The 18205-nt window shown below is 35.3% G+C and overlaps 1 protein-coding gene across 1 annotated transcript in view; it reads right to left on the bottom strand.

The window, feature by feature from the left end:
- Window positions 1-18205, bottom strand: part of LRFN5 (leucine rich repeat and fibronectin type III domain containing 5) — a 259968-nt gene that overhangs the window by 136573 nt on the left and 105190 nt on the right. Inside the window, exon 2 of the mRNA XM_058540672.1 lies at window positions 5485-5660. The gene's annotated coding sequence lies outside the window, so the exon portion shown is untranslated. The remainder of the gene's footprint in view (window positions 1-5484; window positions 5661-18205) is intronic.

Here is an 18205-nt window from a genome sequence, read left to right on the forward strand (position 1 = left end):
CCCACATTGTGTTTAATAATGACGAGATGCCTCAGTTTACACAGAAAATGCTAAATCTGACATATGCTAAAATAGCCCTAGCGCAGCCCATGTGGTATAAGTGAGGTTAACGCGTGGTCAGTGGAACAGGTTGCTCATCACAATAACTGGGATAATAACTTAGGTGGAGTCCACAGAAATTGGATTTTTTCCAATGGGTTTCATAGCCAATGCTCTGCAATTAAGATTGTTGTCATGCATCTAATGTCAGCTGCCAGGAGGACTCTCCACATGACATCAATCTCTCCTGGTTCTAAAAGCAAAGTAATCATTATCTCCTAAAGCAAAGCATTTATCCAGACCTCTTCCCAGGACACTTCACAGTAAGAACCATACTATTAGCAGCCACGGGGCCACATGAACTGCAGGCAGAGAGAGCAGAGGCCTTTCTACATCAAGTACTGCCAGCTAAGACATTTGTAGTTTTGGTGTCAGTATTTAAGGGCTTTTGGGAGAACTGTACATTATCTCTCTAGCTTCTGGAATTTTTACCTAAATGAGACAACACATCAGCACATGAACAACAATAATCCAATGCTGAAACCTGTCTCTGAGGCCCAGACAAATTCTACTTCTAAGAAGAAGTATATTTGCATAATCTCAGATAGAAGTAATCTCTTTTTCCACGGAACTCACATGACTATTTGTATCTTTTCATCACTATTTATCTTAGGGTAGTTCTCTCTGCACTGTAATACCCTTACTGCTCCAACTGATCAATAATCATTTTTTTAAACAAAAATTCCAGTTGGATTCCACTGTAGCTGCTTCATAACAGCAAGGACTGGGGCTTGATCCATCATCTAAGGGAAAACAAGGCCCTGAGGAATGGGGCCGAGACTAAGAGGGGAGAGGATAGCGGTGTTCCATCACTGGAAAAATAGACACCCAGTGTGAATGGTGAGGCTTTAGTGAAACAGGGTCAAACTTTGACAATGGGAACATGCAAAAGCAAAAGTGAAGAGACCTAACAGTTGATACTTAAAAATTCTGTTCCAGTTGATGTCCTTGGAATCTTTCATTTCTAAAATAAAAGCAAAAGAAAGCTCATGTTTTATATAATAGAGAGAACTTGCCTATATTTTACCAACCAATGCCTTGGATTGAACATTCATATTTATACACCTGAACACTCAGAGTCAACATTTACCATTATCAGTACAGAAGTAAAACAAGTTCATGCCTCTACTTGCAAATGCTATTGGTTCTAGAAATACAGAGGTCTGGCTTTTGTCAGTAGGATCATCGTTTCAGGAACTTTATAAAAAAAAGTCATGACAGTTGTAAAACTATCCCACTAAGTCACTAAAGAAAGGCAATCAAAAAAAAAAAAAAAAAGCAAGTTGGCAGAAAGGCAAAATTTAAGCAGTAATTTTCCAGTGCCAACATTTCCTGTGTGTTCCGATTTTCTCTCCCTGATATTCTAGTGATTTTTTTCAGATCTCAGAGATTTTTCTCTCTCTTAAAACATACACAGCTAGAGAGAAGGGGCGGGGGGACGGGTTCTATGCCTGTGTTCAGAGTGTCTAAGGAATAAAAAGGGGTTTCAAAGTTGAGCAAAATGACATGGATCGTGACCTTACAGTGCTTCCAGTCTGGAAGGGAAGTCAACGTTAGTCAGATAACTGCACAAAGAAACATAAAACTGCAATGAACTACAGTTATGTGAGACCACATAATACGAGGAGATAGTCTGGTCAGGCGGAGCAAGAAAGGCTTCCTTCAGGAAGTGACTATTGCGTTGAGATACTCAGCAAAAAGGAGCTGGGAGTGGTGATCCTCTTAGGGAGAAACAACGAAATGCACAGACCCAGATGAGAGGTCACGTGGCAGGGAAGAAGAACTGAAAGGCCTCTGTGCCTGGAAGGCAGGAAGGGAAGGGGCATGGGGTAGGATGGGGTGGAGCATTTAGAAAACTGCTAAACCACACAGAGCATGGTAAGCAATGATAAGGACCTCTGTCCATATTCAAAGAGTAATGGTCTTTAAAGAGGTATGACATCTCAATTTTGTATTTTGTAAAGCTCTTTCTTGTTGTCTATGGAGACCAGACAGAATAGGTGCATCAGGGGAAGTGGGTGGATAATTTAGGAGGCCTCTGGAGGAGCCCAGGGGAGAGATTATGGCAGTTGGGACCAGGGTACTGATGATCTCAAATGGAGAAAAGTGAATGAATTCAAGAATTTTTTTGTAGGTAAATACAACCAAAATAGGTGATGGAATTTGTAGAATGAAGGAGAGAGGTGACAAGACGATTCCTATTTTTTCTAGTATATGGTCATGTCATTTACTGACCTCAAGAATATCAAGAGTATATCTGGAGAGATGACCAAGAGCTCAGTTTGCAACATGCCAAATTTAACGCAGTTAAGTAACTAGATATATCAATTTGAATTGACTGGCACTCAATACATAAATTTGTGAGTCATGCCTTCTTTGAGAATTTTTTACTCTCCCTTCTTTTCAAAATGGGTGCTGCATGATGTCACATGTTTCCTCTTTGCTCTGCCTTTTGGGATTATTGAACCTAATTCATGTAACCACTTTAGCATTCAGTGTTTGCATATTACTTTGTCCTATTGCTAACCCTACTTTCCTACCTGTGTTTTTGTGGCTGAAGTATCTGGGATGATTTCAAGTATATAAATACATACCTAAAGATATTAAGCATAAAAAAAAATCTATCTGGTTGAGAGTATATATAAATTTTTTTCAACTACCTCACAGAAATAGTATAAGAATTGAATAAATTGATGTTTACTAAAAAGTACTGGAAAGCGTCAAATTATAATATTTTGGCCATTTTTATAAGTGGTTATCAGAGTTATCAGAGTCGATAATTTATAAACCTTAAACATAAGAGAATTTGTTTCAGAAAAATAAAAGAATTTTAAATATTTTATTTAATGTCATTAAGGATACCTTAATATTTAGAAGGTATATTCACCTTGTAGAGTGTTTATCATTGCTGTTATGTGTATAGTAAATTACCTTTAGATACATATATACTTCTATATATATCTACACAGGCACACATATCTGTTCTGACATTATTGTTTAAATTCATCAGTACTTTAGTTACACAGGAAAGAACAGCAGAAACAGACCAAAGTAGTATTTTACTGGCCAAGACTAATTGAAAATGCCACAGTGAGAAAAATCACCATCATAACAACCAACCCCCCCTCTACCGTCCTGCACTAATAACTAATGGATATTCCATTGCCTCATGATTTTACTACTTCTCCATTCATTATTGTCTTTAAGGAAGTTCCTAGTATTCCATTTATTTTTTAAAGGGATTTTAATGCATGTGCTATGAATTTTCAATGAGCTATTTGAAATTTGAGGAAGCTAATTAGGAATGTATTTACTTTCCCTTTTTTCAGGGCGATTAATTCCATGCAAGACTTTCAGCCTAATGTTACTCCAAAGAAAAAATAGAAAGGGAAAAGGAGGTTCTACTTTTACAGACTAATGGACTAGTAATTATAAAAATTGAATTAAGCTTTAACTCAGATGAGCCGTTTTCAATATATAAATTATTACTGTTTAGGCTTCTATTGCCAGGTTAATTAAGTAAATCTTTTGGCCTTGATTATAGCCACTAGTAAATGAAAATGTATTTGAATTCACTAACTCTTGTGATTTACACTAGGGAATCTATGTCAGTAAATATAATTCCTTTGCTAACAGCTTTCATAAAGTCAGACGTTTTATTTAGAAAAAGTCAACCTTATCTGTGGAAAACAAAAATTCATTAATTATCTAATTAATTGTTTGGGCAGATAAAATCTCTGGAGTTTCTTGTGGGGTCGTCTTTAAGAAACAAACCCTATACATTTTCATATTTTCAAAATATGTGAAATCACCTCAGACTTAGACAGGGTCCTCCATTTTTTTACAAGAAGAAAAGGATGGAAAATCTAGACTATCTTTCTCAAGTTGCTTTATTTAATAAAAGCTCAAGGACCAAAGCAACGAAAGCAATTCTTAAGATAAATGAATAAATCATGTACAAAAGGAGTACAAGGTAATAAATTATACATAGAAAAAAACCTCCACTAAGATAATGATTTGTAATCCATCTTCTGCAGAGTCAGACTCATCATTTTATGCTACAGTTATAATGAATTAACCTCAATATAACCCAATATATCCTTTTTGTTTGTGTCTTAAAAGTAGTCCTTCTCTATTATTTTGAGCACACTAGCAAAAATATGCTGGCTGCCTGTTTTAAATCTTATGCAATTGGTAGCACCATGATTCAGAAGTAAATTTTTCACAACAGTCTCTATACTCCCTTAAGAACATAGACCTTTCTGTTGCTGGCATACTGAAGCTGTGATACGTTGCAAAATAAAACTAAGGTTATTAAATATCTCCTACCCCTTCCCTTCAAGAAAATATCAATTGCTGGGCATCTAATTACTGAGAGACAATCTAGGCTCCATTAAACTTTTGCTCTTTATAAAACCTATCTATAATCATTTTCTGTGTGTTCACATTGACACAAATATATCCTTAAGAGCAGCAAGAGGTGCCTATATCAAGTATCTGGGAGAAGAAGAAAGAAATATGTCAAATTTAAATCAAGTACACAGAAAAATGGCAAAACAATAGAATCATAACTATTCTGAGGGAAGTCTGAACCTTTCCAGAGAAACTGTCTTTACTTTTCAAATCCTAGGAACATAAGTAATCATATAATTGGAGTGTTTACCTGATTGATCCAGTAACTAGAAAGCCCAGAGATAAACATGGAGCTGGGAATTCTGTTTTGGGTTGGATACAGTACATTATGTTATCCCATTTTGTAGACTCTTCACGTCCCCTGATTTCAATTCATTTTCCTATCTATGTTCTTCCTTTTCTCTAGTTTTTTCAGTATGTACATGTATAGGCTGCCATACACTCTCCTTCAAAGACCCAGAGAACATGTCATTCAATAAACCAACCAGTCAGGAAAAGTGCTATTTCTAGCACCAGCCCCTCACCCTCCATATAGCACTGGCAAACACAGTCAGGGAAAGAGTACTTGATTTTTAAGAATCAAAAGACCAGGGATTTTATTCCATCTTCGTTAACTCATTAGCCAAGTAACTTTGATAAAATACTTGGTCATTCTGGATCTGTTTACTCAAGTGCAAACGTTGTTTTAATCTCTACCCTGTCTATGCCTCAAGGTTGCAAATAGAAATTATGATAATACATGTGAAACAATTTTGAAAAAAATCAGAAAATTCCATAAAGATACAGGTTATCAACATAAAAAGTGGTAGGCTTTGTATCTCCAGAAAGATACGATTCAGAAAAGAAATGAAATCATCAGTGATGAATAATGCTGGCTTTAAATTGTGTATTAATTTGCAAGATTCCTAGTTAGGCTCCCCTAAGTGTCTTTAAACTCACTGGCAATGATCAAACTGAATGCAATCGACTTACTTCTGGAGCCTGAAGAGTTCCTCACGGCTGTGAAGGAGTCAGCACTCGGCCCGGCTGCTGCAGAAGACGGACAGGGTGAAAGCATCTCCAAAGCTGGTTCTGAGAATGGTGTCAGAAGGAAGGGGGCTCTGCTACTACGTATCTTCCCGACACCTGGCAGAATGGTTACGGGGACTCTTCAAAGGAGACAAGCACAAAAAAAGCGTATCAAAATATGCTTATGAAGTGTCTTTGAAAAATACAGTTGCTGTTAACTGTGTGATCAATCGCAAACCAGATCAGGAATACCACTAAATAGAATTTAAATAGATTTGCATAATAAGGCTTTCCAGTGGAATGTGCAATATGCTCTGGTTCCAAAAGATATGTCAGCATTCTGTTTTTCACTTTGGGAAGGTTCCTTATCTCACAAGTGAAGACGGTTTAAACAGTCAAAAGATACACAGTTCAATTATTTTTAATATTTCAATTAATTCATCTGCAGGCTAATGTTAAAAAAAAAAAACTGCATAAGTCAACAAATGTTTACCATCACCTACTATGTACCAGGTATATGATGCTGGGGACGCAGAAGTAAATGAAGCTCAAAAGTCCTGCCCTCATGGAGCCAACAGTCCTATTTCATGTTGCCTGTATTTTCTTCAACAGAGAAAATCTATTTATTTCAACACATATGTCTAAGGAAGAAATACACAGATGTGCCATTTGTACTTTAACTTCATACCAGAGACTGCTGATTTCTACCTGTTTCTGAGGTTCAATGTCAATCTAAATAGCAATCGATCCAGCTCTGTAAGACTATTTAACGTTCTTTCCCTACGATCTATATAATAGTAACATTTGATATTCATTTTTAATGCAGAAATAGGCTGAATTTTTTAAAAAGTGTTCTTGAAATGAATAAAAGCATGTAATTTTACTTTGACTATGATTTATTTTATCTGCAGAAGGAAATATGAGGAATAATGCAAAGGATAACAATAAAAAGCAGAGATAAGATGATACACCGACGACTCAGGTTTAGTTTACTGTTTCCGCTGTCTCCATTCGTCAAGATGTGTGAATGATCTTATAAAGCCAAAATTTAAAAGACAATTATATTGTCCTGAAATACCCAACAATTAGGACTTGATTGAAAAAGTAAGTTAAGCTATTTCCTAAATTAATACTGATTTACTCAGAAATGCTAAAAAGCCAATGCACAGATTAATGGTCAAGTTGAATAAAAATAAGTTATAGTTTATTTATTTCAAATTATTGTTATGACTCTGTCAACCAATGCTATTGTTTAAATTTCTATTTATTATTAAAGAAAGATGTTTATTATAGAATAACTCAGACATATCCCCCCACACAAACAAATATAATTGTATGCCAACCACCCTGAGATAGCTACTGTTTTCCTTTGCATTTATTTCCTTCCAAGAACACTTTAATGTTTACATTTATATATGCATGATACAAATATAAGAAATCCAAAAGTAAATCACCCTCCAAAGCAAGATATATCCCCTCAAAAAGAACCAATTTCACATTTCAGAAATATTTCATTTCAGAAATATTTTTTCTCGTCTTCTCAAAAATATTTCATGCATATGTGTGTGTAGATTTTTATACACATATAAGAACACTATACCCTGCCTTGCCCTTTTCCTTTCATTTAATACGTCATGGAGATCATTCCATTTCTGTCTTCTGTCACTAACCCATCCATTCTGTCAGTGAATGTCTATCACACACACACAACATAATCAGCTCATAATGTGTCCCGATGGAAAATTAGCAAGTTTCCAGGATTTCGTTATTATAAAAATGAGATGCTCAATGTCCATAGACATGTATCTATGCACACACATGAGCAAATACATGTCAAATAAATTCCTAGATGTAAAATGTTTAGGTCAAGAAGCCTCATTGGTTTTGAAACTCTCCTTACGTTCCCTTCTCTGTAGTAACAAGGTAGTATAGAAAACAAGAGTAGATTTGAATTTACAATTATGTTTTATATTATTGCACTATGATAGAAGAAAATAAATACCTCTAATTATTATTCTAACAAAACAAACATTGATGATCAACAGTATTGCCATGTCTTCATTTTAACATGAAGAGCATAGTAAGCACTACAATCATATCTAAATTCCAACTCCCCAAAGTTCTTTCTATGTATGGTTACATCATTTATTAATGATAACACTTTCCATTTTGTTATAATATGCTTTATTAAGCACTTACCATATGCCAGCTACCAAAAAACGTGTATTATCTAAATCAATTCTCTCAAGAATCAGAGGAGGTAAATACATATTCCTGTATACTACTGTAAAAGGTAGGGATAGAGGTAAGTCAACTAACGTTGGGCAAAGCCATATAGCTAGTACCTGGCAAAGCTGGGGTTCTCACCTAGGGCTACCTCCCTCCAAATCAATGCTTTTACATCTTATAATGTAAGTGGATTTCATAAAACCATTATAGGATTTTATAGTAAAGAAACCCAAATAAGGTGCTATTTTTTTTTTTTTTTTGTCCATATATTTTGGCCAGTGCAATGTCAAAAATAAGAGATTTTTAGATTGGTTTTCTAATACTGCAATTTTCCAGTGTGATCTTATAAAGATTTCCTTTTCTTCTTGATATTTAAATAAAACATTTTATAAAAATTTCTGATTAGTTCCTTAGTTCCAAGTTGTCACTACATTGGCCTTCTTCCTTAGAAAACTTGGCAATTGTTATTGTTTATGTACCTGTATTCCCAATAAATGTGGTTCTCCATCTAACAATTATCTTGGATGCCAATACTGAACTCTGAAAGAATTCAGGAAACATGGGCAAAACTCAGGAAGTTAAGTTTCTTCCCCTCTACAATGTCTTTGCCAAGTGTATATCAATTGTCCAAACTTATACTTTGATTTGATCTCACTATTAGTAAAATCAGGACTTTAAAGTCTTATGAACCTGGGTTGGAATCACAGCTATGACCATATTACTCAGTTTTCTCTTTTAAAATGCAAAAACAATATTACACACGTGTGTGGTGATGGATTGTAATTAGTCTTTGGGTGGTGAACATGTAATCTATGCAGAAATAGAAGTATAATGATGTATACCTGAAATTTATACAATGTTATAAACCAATGTTACTGCAATAAAAACAAACAAACAAACAAACAAAAAACCCACAGGGGTCCAGCCCGGTGGGTTAGCAGTTAAATTCTCAGGCTCCGCTTCCGCGGCCTGGGGTTTGCAGGTTCAGATCCCAGGTGCGGACCGACACACCGCTTGTCAAACCATGCTGTAGAGGCGTCCCATATAAAGTAGAGGAAGATGGGGACGGATGTTAGCCCAGGGCCAGTCTTCCTCAGCAAAAAAGACGAGGATTGGACGTTAGCTCAGGGCTAATCTTCCTCACAGGAAAAAAAAAACACACCAAAAAAACAATATTACAAAAAGTTGTACTTATTTCAAGGCATATTATATCTGAAAGTGCCAATCATGGTGCTTCATTCATTGTAGGTATACAATAATTTTATTTCTATCAGGAATTTCTTCCTAAGGCTGCCCTAAGTTTTAACCCATTGAACACTAAGGAAATCCTTAAAATATTTGAAGATAATAACAGATTCTTAAGTATTCCCTTCAGTTTAAAGATCCACAGAGTTTGAACAATTATGAATCCATCAAATGGTATCATTAACTATCTTTCTCCATTTTTTCTCTAATAGTACAAAATAAATAACATGAGGGAAGTATTCATTAGTCTTTAATTATATTTACCTCGTGTTGAAAATGGTTAAAAATTAAACATCTAGTAGTCCAGATGTTTGATATACATGATGCAAAAATCCAGATGTTTTTGAAATATATGAATAAGTGAATTATATGGTTTCAATGCAATTCATTCAATTACTTACTTGACAGTCATATAATAATATACTGTTTGGCATAATATAGCCACGATCTTTAGTGGACTACTCCAAAAATAAGGGTATAATTAAAGAAATGCTATTTTGTTAAGACAAATAACTTGAAAAAAATTTGGATCTAATTGAATTGAATACAATTGAAAATTATTTCACATTAATGAGTTTTTTAAATGCATAAATATTCAGAGGAATTCACATAAATACTATTACTAACACATGTTGCCTCATCACCAGTACTGCTAAACCTAATTTAAAAATTAAATTAGAGGCACTGATTGAATATGGAAATGCATTTATGTTATTGGATAAAAGTACAGTTTCATATACTCAGCTGTAAGAAAATGTTTACAAATTATTATACACATCCAGGATCAAATGATAAATAAATTAATGCATCACTAGAACGTTTATTGCTTAATGTAAATGTCACATTGTAAATGAAAACAACTAATCATTCCTTTCCTCTAATAGCAAGAGTTCAGCAGTTAAATAAAACATAAATCTTGGTGACCTAAAAATTTTATTACTGCATTTGTAATTTATTAACAACTCCAGAAAATAACTTTAAGTGATGCTGTATTTCAATAAGACACAACCCAAAGTGAAGGTTTTTTTGGGGAGGGGCAGAAGGTTGGTGGAGGTGGTGTTGGTTTTGCTTTTTTTTTTAAGGAACTAACTCCTTCACTAAATTTCATAACGAAAATTTAAATAATGAATTTTTCATCATAAAAACATACTAAATTAATAACATTTTGTGAAGACACAAAACGCATTATGACAATTTGACTTGAATCACAAAACTTCTATTCACTGGATTGTGGTTGCAAAATTCTTATACAAAAATAAATAAAAGAAATGTAAAATGAAGCTCAACTGAAGATTATAAAGCTAATAAAGTAGTTTTCTTAAATGACAGGATCAAAAGAATCCAAAAGAGTAACAAAAAATACTTCATTATATAAATCCTTGACAAGATAAAGTCAGTCTGCTAAAAGTTTCCTTGAAATTTCTTTGAATTCCAAAGTTCCGAAAACATTTTTTTCTTCCAAAAGACAATTTTGAGTGGCACCTCCTCATCCCTTGGTGAAGTGACAGAATAGTCCTTTTACTTCTTGCTGTCCTAGCTCATGGTCAGCTCTGACAACATAAATGTCAGTCCTGCTCTGTTCCTTTGAACAGAGCAACATTCTCATTACCCTTAGTGGTTTGGCAAAAGTCGGCAGACAGAAATTATGGTCACACTAATCTGCATGTCAGTGTGTCACCTTGGTAATGATCTTTTTCAACTAAAATAGAATATCAGCAAGTTCTTATCGACACAATGTTTATTTTAACTATACGTATCTACATACAGTGTTTCCTTCTTTCCTTTCTCACTTCTTTCTTCTTCCGTTTCCCTCCCCCGACCCCTCTCCCTTCTCCTTACTCCCTCTACCCTCCCCCTCCCAACTTCCCTCTGTCTTCAGTGCCTTCTTCGGACACTTGTATCAGGGTGTTTTATCTCCATCTGATCTCTGATAATTTTGTTCCATGACGCATCAGTTTATTTAAACCTTTTATACCTGCCAGCTCTCACCTTCCCTCTCTCCCTTCCTCCCTCCTTTCCTTCCTCCCTCCCTCTATGTCTCCTCTTCTCTTTCTCACCATCTCTCTTTCTCCTTCTCCCTCTCCCTCTCTTTCAATCTCTCTCTCTCCTGCTTCTTTCCATCTTTCCTTCCCTACTTCCTTCCTTCCTTCCTTCATTCCTCTTTCTTTCCTTTCCTCCACAACCTCACCTCTTGCAGGAGAAATAAAAAAGAATTTCATAAAGAAACCATATACATGTGTGTAGATTTTATACACATGTAAGAATACTATACCCTGTCTTGCCCTTTTCCTTTCGTTTAATACGTCATGGAGATCATTCCATTTCTGTCTTCTATCACTAACCCATCCATTCTGTCAGTGAATGTCTATCACATACACACAACATAATCGGCTCATAATGTGTCCCAATGGAAAATTAGCAAGTTCCAGGATTTCGTTATTATAAAAATGATATGATCAATGTCCATATACATGTATCTATGCACACACATGAGCAAATACATGTAAAATAAATTCCTAGAATATATAGTTACATGAGTGTGTATTAGAACATTATATAAAAATATATAGCAGAATATATATAAATACACCCAGAGAAGGGGAGAGAGAGAGAACGCTTTATAACAGTCACTATAATAACACGGGACTAAAGTCAGTGAGTTGAACATGAAGCTGTAAATCCTGGGCGACTGTTGAGCAATTGTAAATTAGATTCACAGTGGGTTAACAGAAGGTTCTAGAGCAATCTCAAGCAAACCAAGAACCACATGGAGATTGGGAGTTGAAACCACTGCAAAAGTGCCAATAGGCACCAGGCGTGTGGAAAATACCTAGAAGCACAAAGATACTTCTTTGAGGCGGGGGGGACTTAAAGCCACATTTGAACTGGAGGGAAGAATGAAGAAAATGGAGTGTGAGTTATCGCATTACAATGTACCGTTAATGGTACATCGTTTGCCTTAGCTCTCCTATTGTTCTGAAAGCTCTTTGAGGTCCAGACACACCATATGGATAATTGCATACCCCACAGCATCAACCACACTCATCTACAAACAACCAAAACTCAAGAAACACAAATTAAAAATTTTTAACTGCAAATAAAGGAAAACCATATACTAAAAAAACTCAGAGAAGTTACCTTTCTCTTGAGGAGAAAGCTTCTAAGAGAAAACATGACTCAAAAAGAGAAAAACATTCTAAAAGTAAAATCCATATGATGCAATTAGAAACGATTTCGATGACAAAGAGGTTATTGGAAAGAAAGTTAAAGAAATCATGAAGACTGTAGAGGAAGAATTCTCCATAAGGTCAGATTATAAAGTGGCATGTATAAAAGGCAGAAGGAAGGACGTAGAACCAAAGATGAATATAAAATAGTGTTTGCAAAGCACTTTCAAATACATTATTTCATTAGACAGTAACCCTGTCGTCCTTGGTCTTCTCTTGTTCAGTATTTAACACTGACTTGCAAAAGGACATCAGAAACGGTGCTTATTAAATCTGAATCTGTGACTGACACAAAACTGGGATTTAAAAATGTCTCCACGGGTTTAATGGATGGGCCAAGACTATCAAAATGAAATATAAAAGAGCCAAAGGTAAAGATGCTAAGATTCAGAAACTAAATTCTTAAAAGTGAAGGCTGAGGGATACGTCTTTAAAAGCAGTCTATATCAAATACACTTCAGGTACTAATCGTCTCCATGATCCTAAGGGTCAACAGTCTCGGGGCTGCAATCTCAGCATTCATTAACTGAAAAGGAATACCCAGCACAGCAAGTTTAATAGTTGCAGTGAATTATCGGTCCGTATCGAACCACATCTGGAATACAGTGTGTCTCACTCTGAATTCTGGTAAAATGTATCTGGAGACAGACACCCAAGGAAAGTATGGCTAATCCCAACCATTGTAAACGAAAAATGGTTGAAAAATAAAACTGGAAATTTTATCTTGGGAAAGAGATAAGATACAGGGGCGAGATCTTCAAATATCCTTTTAAAGGGTGGGAGAAGGGAGTGTTAACGCCAGAGAACACGATTTGAAACGAAGGACAAGAGTGGCATGGGGATTTTACTTTTACATTAAGAACATGCTATTTGAATAGTCCCACATTACGACAGGCTGCCTTGGAGACAGTGAGTTCACTGGTTGCTGATAGGCTCATTCTACACAGATATCATAGATGACATTCCTGTGTGAGACTTAAGGTTGGAGGAGATGGCCAGGAGGATACCTTCTAATATTAATGTCTTATGGGACTGCCTCTAACAAGGCAGCCAGGTTTAGTCTGGCCCGTCTTCAAAGGAAAACTGACTTTCCTGCACCCTCAGAGTATGGCTCTGCCTGGAGAGGCCTCTTTCAAAGTGATGAAATAAATACATAGATGTATGTATCATCACTGAATTTATAATGTGATAAATATTTAAGACTAAATGTAAATGAGAAAACTTACCTCATTTCTTAGGACAGATCTATAAGCAATATGTTCCTGCTCCAACACATATGTGTATGTGTGTGAGGGGGTACAGTTTTAATTATTTTTTCAATACGTTCTGGTTTGTGATTTTCATGTTTGACCAAGGGAACTGTAACTTCCTTTATAACTCTAAAGATGTGTGCATTTGCATTTTACTGTAAGTGCTATTAGCTCTGTGAACTTGAAATCTTTGAGCAAGAGCACAATTTGATTTTCTTCTTTAGTGATTACAGGCATTAACCAAATGGTTCGGCATAGGTGTAACTGAGCTCAGAATAAAATAAAAGCCACTTTTAATATTTTATTTGTGTACTTTACCATTTTCAAAGCTTTTTAAGACACATTACTTAGTGTGGCCTTCAAAATAGTCTTACAAGGCAGGTAGCACTATTACTTGATCTCACTTCCGAGGCCCAGACAGAAGTCACTTGCACAAGGCCATGCCACTTTGGTGGTAGATAAAAGAACATACTAGAAATTCTCTAACTTCTTATAAGTCTCTTTCCACTCAACTCTGTTTCCCAGATTTATATACAAAGTTACTCAGGCACAAGAAATTTCAACCAAGTCACGTCAAGAAAGAAGAAAATTGATAGCACTATAAAGGATGTGAGCAATAAGAAATAAAATGGAAATTTAATTCATAGGAGTCAAATTGGTAAATCATTTATGCATACTTTTTCTAATTTATTTTGGAGCTAAGGGCAATATATGTTTAAACTTATCCCAACATATCAAAAATGGATAAGTGGAACGGAAAATATATTATAATATGGAAATGAAAGATAGAGACATAGTTTCAAAACGTGCACATAGTCTCCTTGATGTTGGGGTGACATTACCATTTTTGAGACTGTTTTATGTGCTGGTTTTCCAACCTGCTACTTCTTAATCATTACAATAATCTAATAGTAGATTTCAACTGGGATGAAAATTTTCTCATCTATTCTATGAAGTTCTCTGGATTCAATGTTCTTAATATCCTCATTCTATTTGCACTCATGCCTCACTATTTTATTGTAATTCAATAGTTCACTATCTCTCATCTGCATTACTACAATAGCTACATAAATGGAATTCGTGCTCCCGTCTTATCATAAGACAACATATCCTCCATATTTTCATTTTGCCACCACCATAATGATTATCTCCATAAAATGCACATCAAATGATGTGTCACATATAAAATTCTAGTATGGCATACAAGGCCCATAAGCATCTGGCTTCCCCCATTCTTCAGGCCCTAAACTCCATGCATACTAAACCATATAGTTTCAAAGACAACTTTAGAATCTCGAATCATACGTGCAAATCTGCAAACCAACTCACCTTTTAGATATGTGAGGCCTCTACATAGGCTGCTTCTTCAATATAGAATATCATTATCCCTCGTCTCTGCCTACCTAACTCCTTATCTTCCGAATTTAGCTCAAACAACTGAGACAGAGAGGGAAAAACGTTGAGAATGGATTACATGATCAAATTTACATTTTTAAAAAATTATTCTGGCTAATGATGGCTAACATGGAAGAAGAGAAATCAGTTAGGAGATGATTTCCATAGTCAGGGACATGGATGAGGTTTTTAGAGTAGGATGGCAGCAGGAGCAAAGATGGGACTTAGTACAGATTGTCTGATGCCAAGTCCGTTGTAAGCATTGTGCTAGGAAGAACAGCATTTGAAATCTTGACTCTATCATGTACTAGCTTTATGATTATGGGAAAGTCATTTTACCTAAGCACCAATTATCTCATCTCATATATTTTACATGAGAATTAAATGAGATCATGTAAGTGAAGAGTTAGCACAAAATCCTGGAATATAGCTGGCAGTCAAAGAGGGGGGTAACCTTCAAAAAATATCAAATCTGGTAAGTTTGAAAAAATTTAAAAAGTGGGTGAGCACTTCAGATCCTGGATGCAAACTTATAGAAAAAAAAGGCCTCTGTATTTATATGACTTAAAAACGTAAAAAAATAAAAATAAAAAAGGTTTGAATAATTTCAATCATCAGCAGAAAGAAAATAGAATGACACAGACCTGGAGTCTGTGTGTGCTCAGACATTGGTCCTAGACTCAATTCTCTCACATTTTTTGTTGTTGTTCTTGGGCATGTTAGTTAACTTCTTGCATTCTCAAATATTTTGAATATCAAGTAAGGCACTTGGACTATATAAAAACAAAATTTCTTCTCAGTTTTGAAACTGAACATCTAGATACCAAATGCCCATTTTGTGCAGGGCACTCAATTGGGTACCACCCGTGTATCAACTCGACAAGGACCTTTTATTCAATTAACATACAAGGATATAAATAAGAAATGACCAACAATCTGAGAAGTAAAAGGCAACGTCAAATTCTCTGATTATTATAAAACATTCTCATCCCTTTTGCCAAACAATACCATTTTGAGGGGTTTATTTTAATGAAATATATACACTAAAATATATGCATTACACATATATTTATAATTGAGGGATAGGAAAAAAGCTAATGTTCAAAAATAGAAAAATGGCTATGTGAAACAGAGTTGACTAAAACAGTATGTAGTCATTAAAAGTGAAAATTATAAAGTATGTGTTAATATAAAAAAATTAGAATGTTAGCTTTAAAAAAATCACAAAATACTATCTATTTATAACTACTACACATCAAGTCCACACTCAAACTGCATTTCCTTTCCTAACCATTTCCTGGCTCCTAACTCTGGTTAGCCCATCATATTTTAGGCTCCCTGTAATATAAATTTAATATTTATGACACTGTATGTTTTTTGTCTGTCTACTCATCTTCTTGCAAGGGTCATGCATTACGTATCTACCATTCTATTCTCAGAATTCAGCAAAGTACTCCATGCTTACAAGTCACTAAAATGTCTGTAAATCTAGTAAACTTTGCTAAAAGTAAGTTTGCAATTGACCAAGGACTTGAAGAGAATAGAGACACAGTTATTATGTTCAAAATTTTCTGCAGTGTTGGGAGGCAATGAGGATTTTTATTTATTTTTAAAATATAGAGTTTAATTAGCATTTCATAACATTTGTGCAATAAAAGGTAAACATTGGAAGACAGCCATTTAAAAACAGGCTATTGCTTTATACAGTTTTATTTTGTATACATAATATGATAATGAATAGCATTGATAATTTGGAATACTTTTTTTTTTTTCCGTAATGAAAATTAGCCCTGAGCTAACATCTGTTGCCAATCCTCCTCTTTTTGCTGAGGAAGATTGGCCCTGGGCTAACATCTGTGCCCATCTTCCTCTACTTTTTATGTGGGACGCCTGCCACAGCATGGCTTGATAAGTGGTGTGTGGGTCCTCGCCCAGGATCTGAACCTGCAAGCCCCAGGCCACCAAAGCAGAGCGTGCGAACTTAACCACTACGCCACCAGGCCAGCCCCTGGAATACATATTTTCAGATTTATTTCTAAAAAAAGAAATTGTAACGTTCAAATACCAGAGATGGAATTTTGGGCAAAAAGGATTATAAATTTCTTTCTCATGTTTTAAGGCACAATTTTTATCTACTTTGATTTCAGCAATTAAAATTGTTAATACTAATTCTTTCAGAAAATTGTCTCATTAAGTGAATTATTCTTCACTTATTTGACAATAAAATATTTCCTTCTTAAATTCATTCCCAGATAAACATAGATGTTTTAAAATATTTAATAGGGTAGCCCCCCATATCTGCAATTTAGCTTTCTACAGTTTCAGCTACCACTGTCAACTACAACCCAAAAATATTAAATGGAAAATCCTAGAAATAAACAATTCATAAGTGTTCAGCACACCATTCTGAGTAGCATGATGAATCTCACACGGTCCCACTCCATCCTTCCCAGCACATAAATCATGCCTATGTCCAGAGTATCCATGCTCTGCACACCACTCACCCATCAGTCACTTAGTAGCCACCTCAGTTATCAATATATTGTTATAATTGTTCTATTTTATTATTAGTTATTGTTGTTAATCTCTTGTTGTGCCTAGTTTATAAATTTAACTTTATCATAGGTGTGCATGTATAGGAAAAAGCATAGCATAGACAGGTTTAGGACTATCTGTGGTCTCGGGCATCCACTGGGGGTCTTGGACCATATCCCTCATGGAGAAGGGGGGCTACTGTATTCTAAAAGCATTGCTAAATGTTTAAAAAATGAATATTATACATAGAAAACTCATTAACTTAGAACTATTCAATTTAAAACTGGGGTGCAAAAAAAACCCCACAAAACTTCAACTTTAAAAAATCACCACTTCCACAGAATTATTTAAGATATCAAGAGATGAACAAACAAGCGTTCAACAAATGTTAATAAATTAATGAAATTACAAAAGTATTTTCACTCAAATTAATATTCTTTCCTATACCTAGTAGAAAACTATTACTGTAAAAAAAAAAAATGAGGATATGGCACACAGTTTTTTGGGGTTATTTTGGTGAGGAAGATTAGCCCTGAGCTAACATCTGTTGCCAATCCTCCTCTCTTTGCAGAGGAAGATTGGCCCTGGGCTAACATCCACGCCCATCTTCCTCTACTTTTTCATGTGGGACACTGCCACAGCATCGCTTGATCAGCGGTGCACAGGTCCATGCCCGGGATCTGAATGCGCAAACCCCAGGTAGCCGAAGCGGAGCAAACGAACTCAACCACTACACCACTGGGCTGGCCCCAAGGGGACACAGTTTTTGACAGTTTGATTGAATGATTAATTGCAATAACTGAG

Source organism: Diceros bicornis, chromosome 5 (genome assembly GCF_020826845.1).
Source record: "Diceros bicornis minor isolate mBicDic1 chromosome 5, mDicBic1.mat.cur, whole genome shotgun sequence".
Taxonomy (NCBI): domain Eukaryota; kingdom Metazoa; phylum Chordata; class Mammalia; order Perissodactyla; family Rhinocerotidae; genus Diceros; species Diceros bicornis.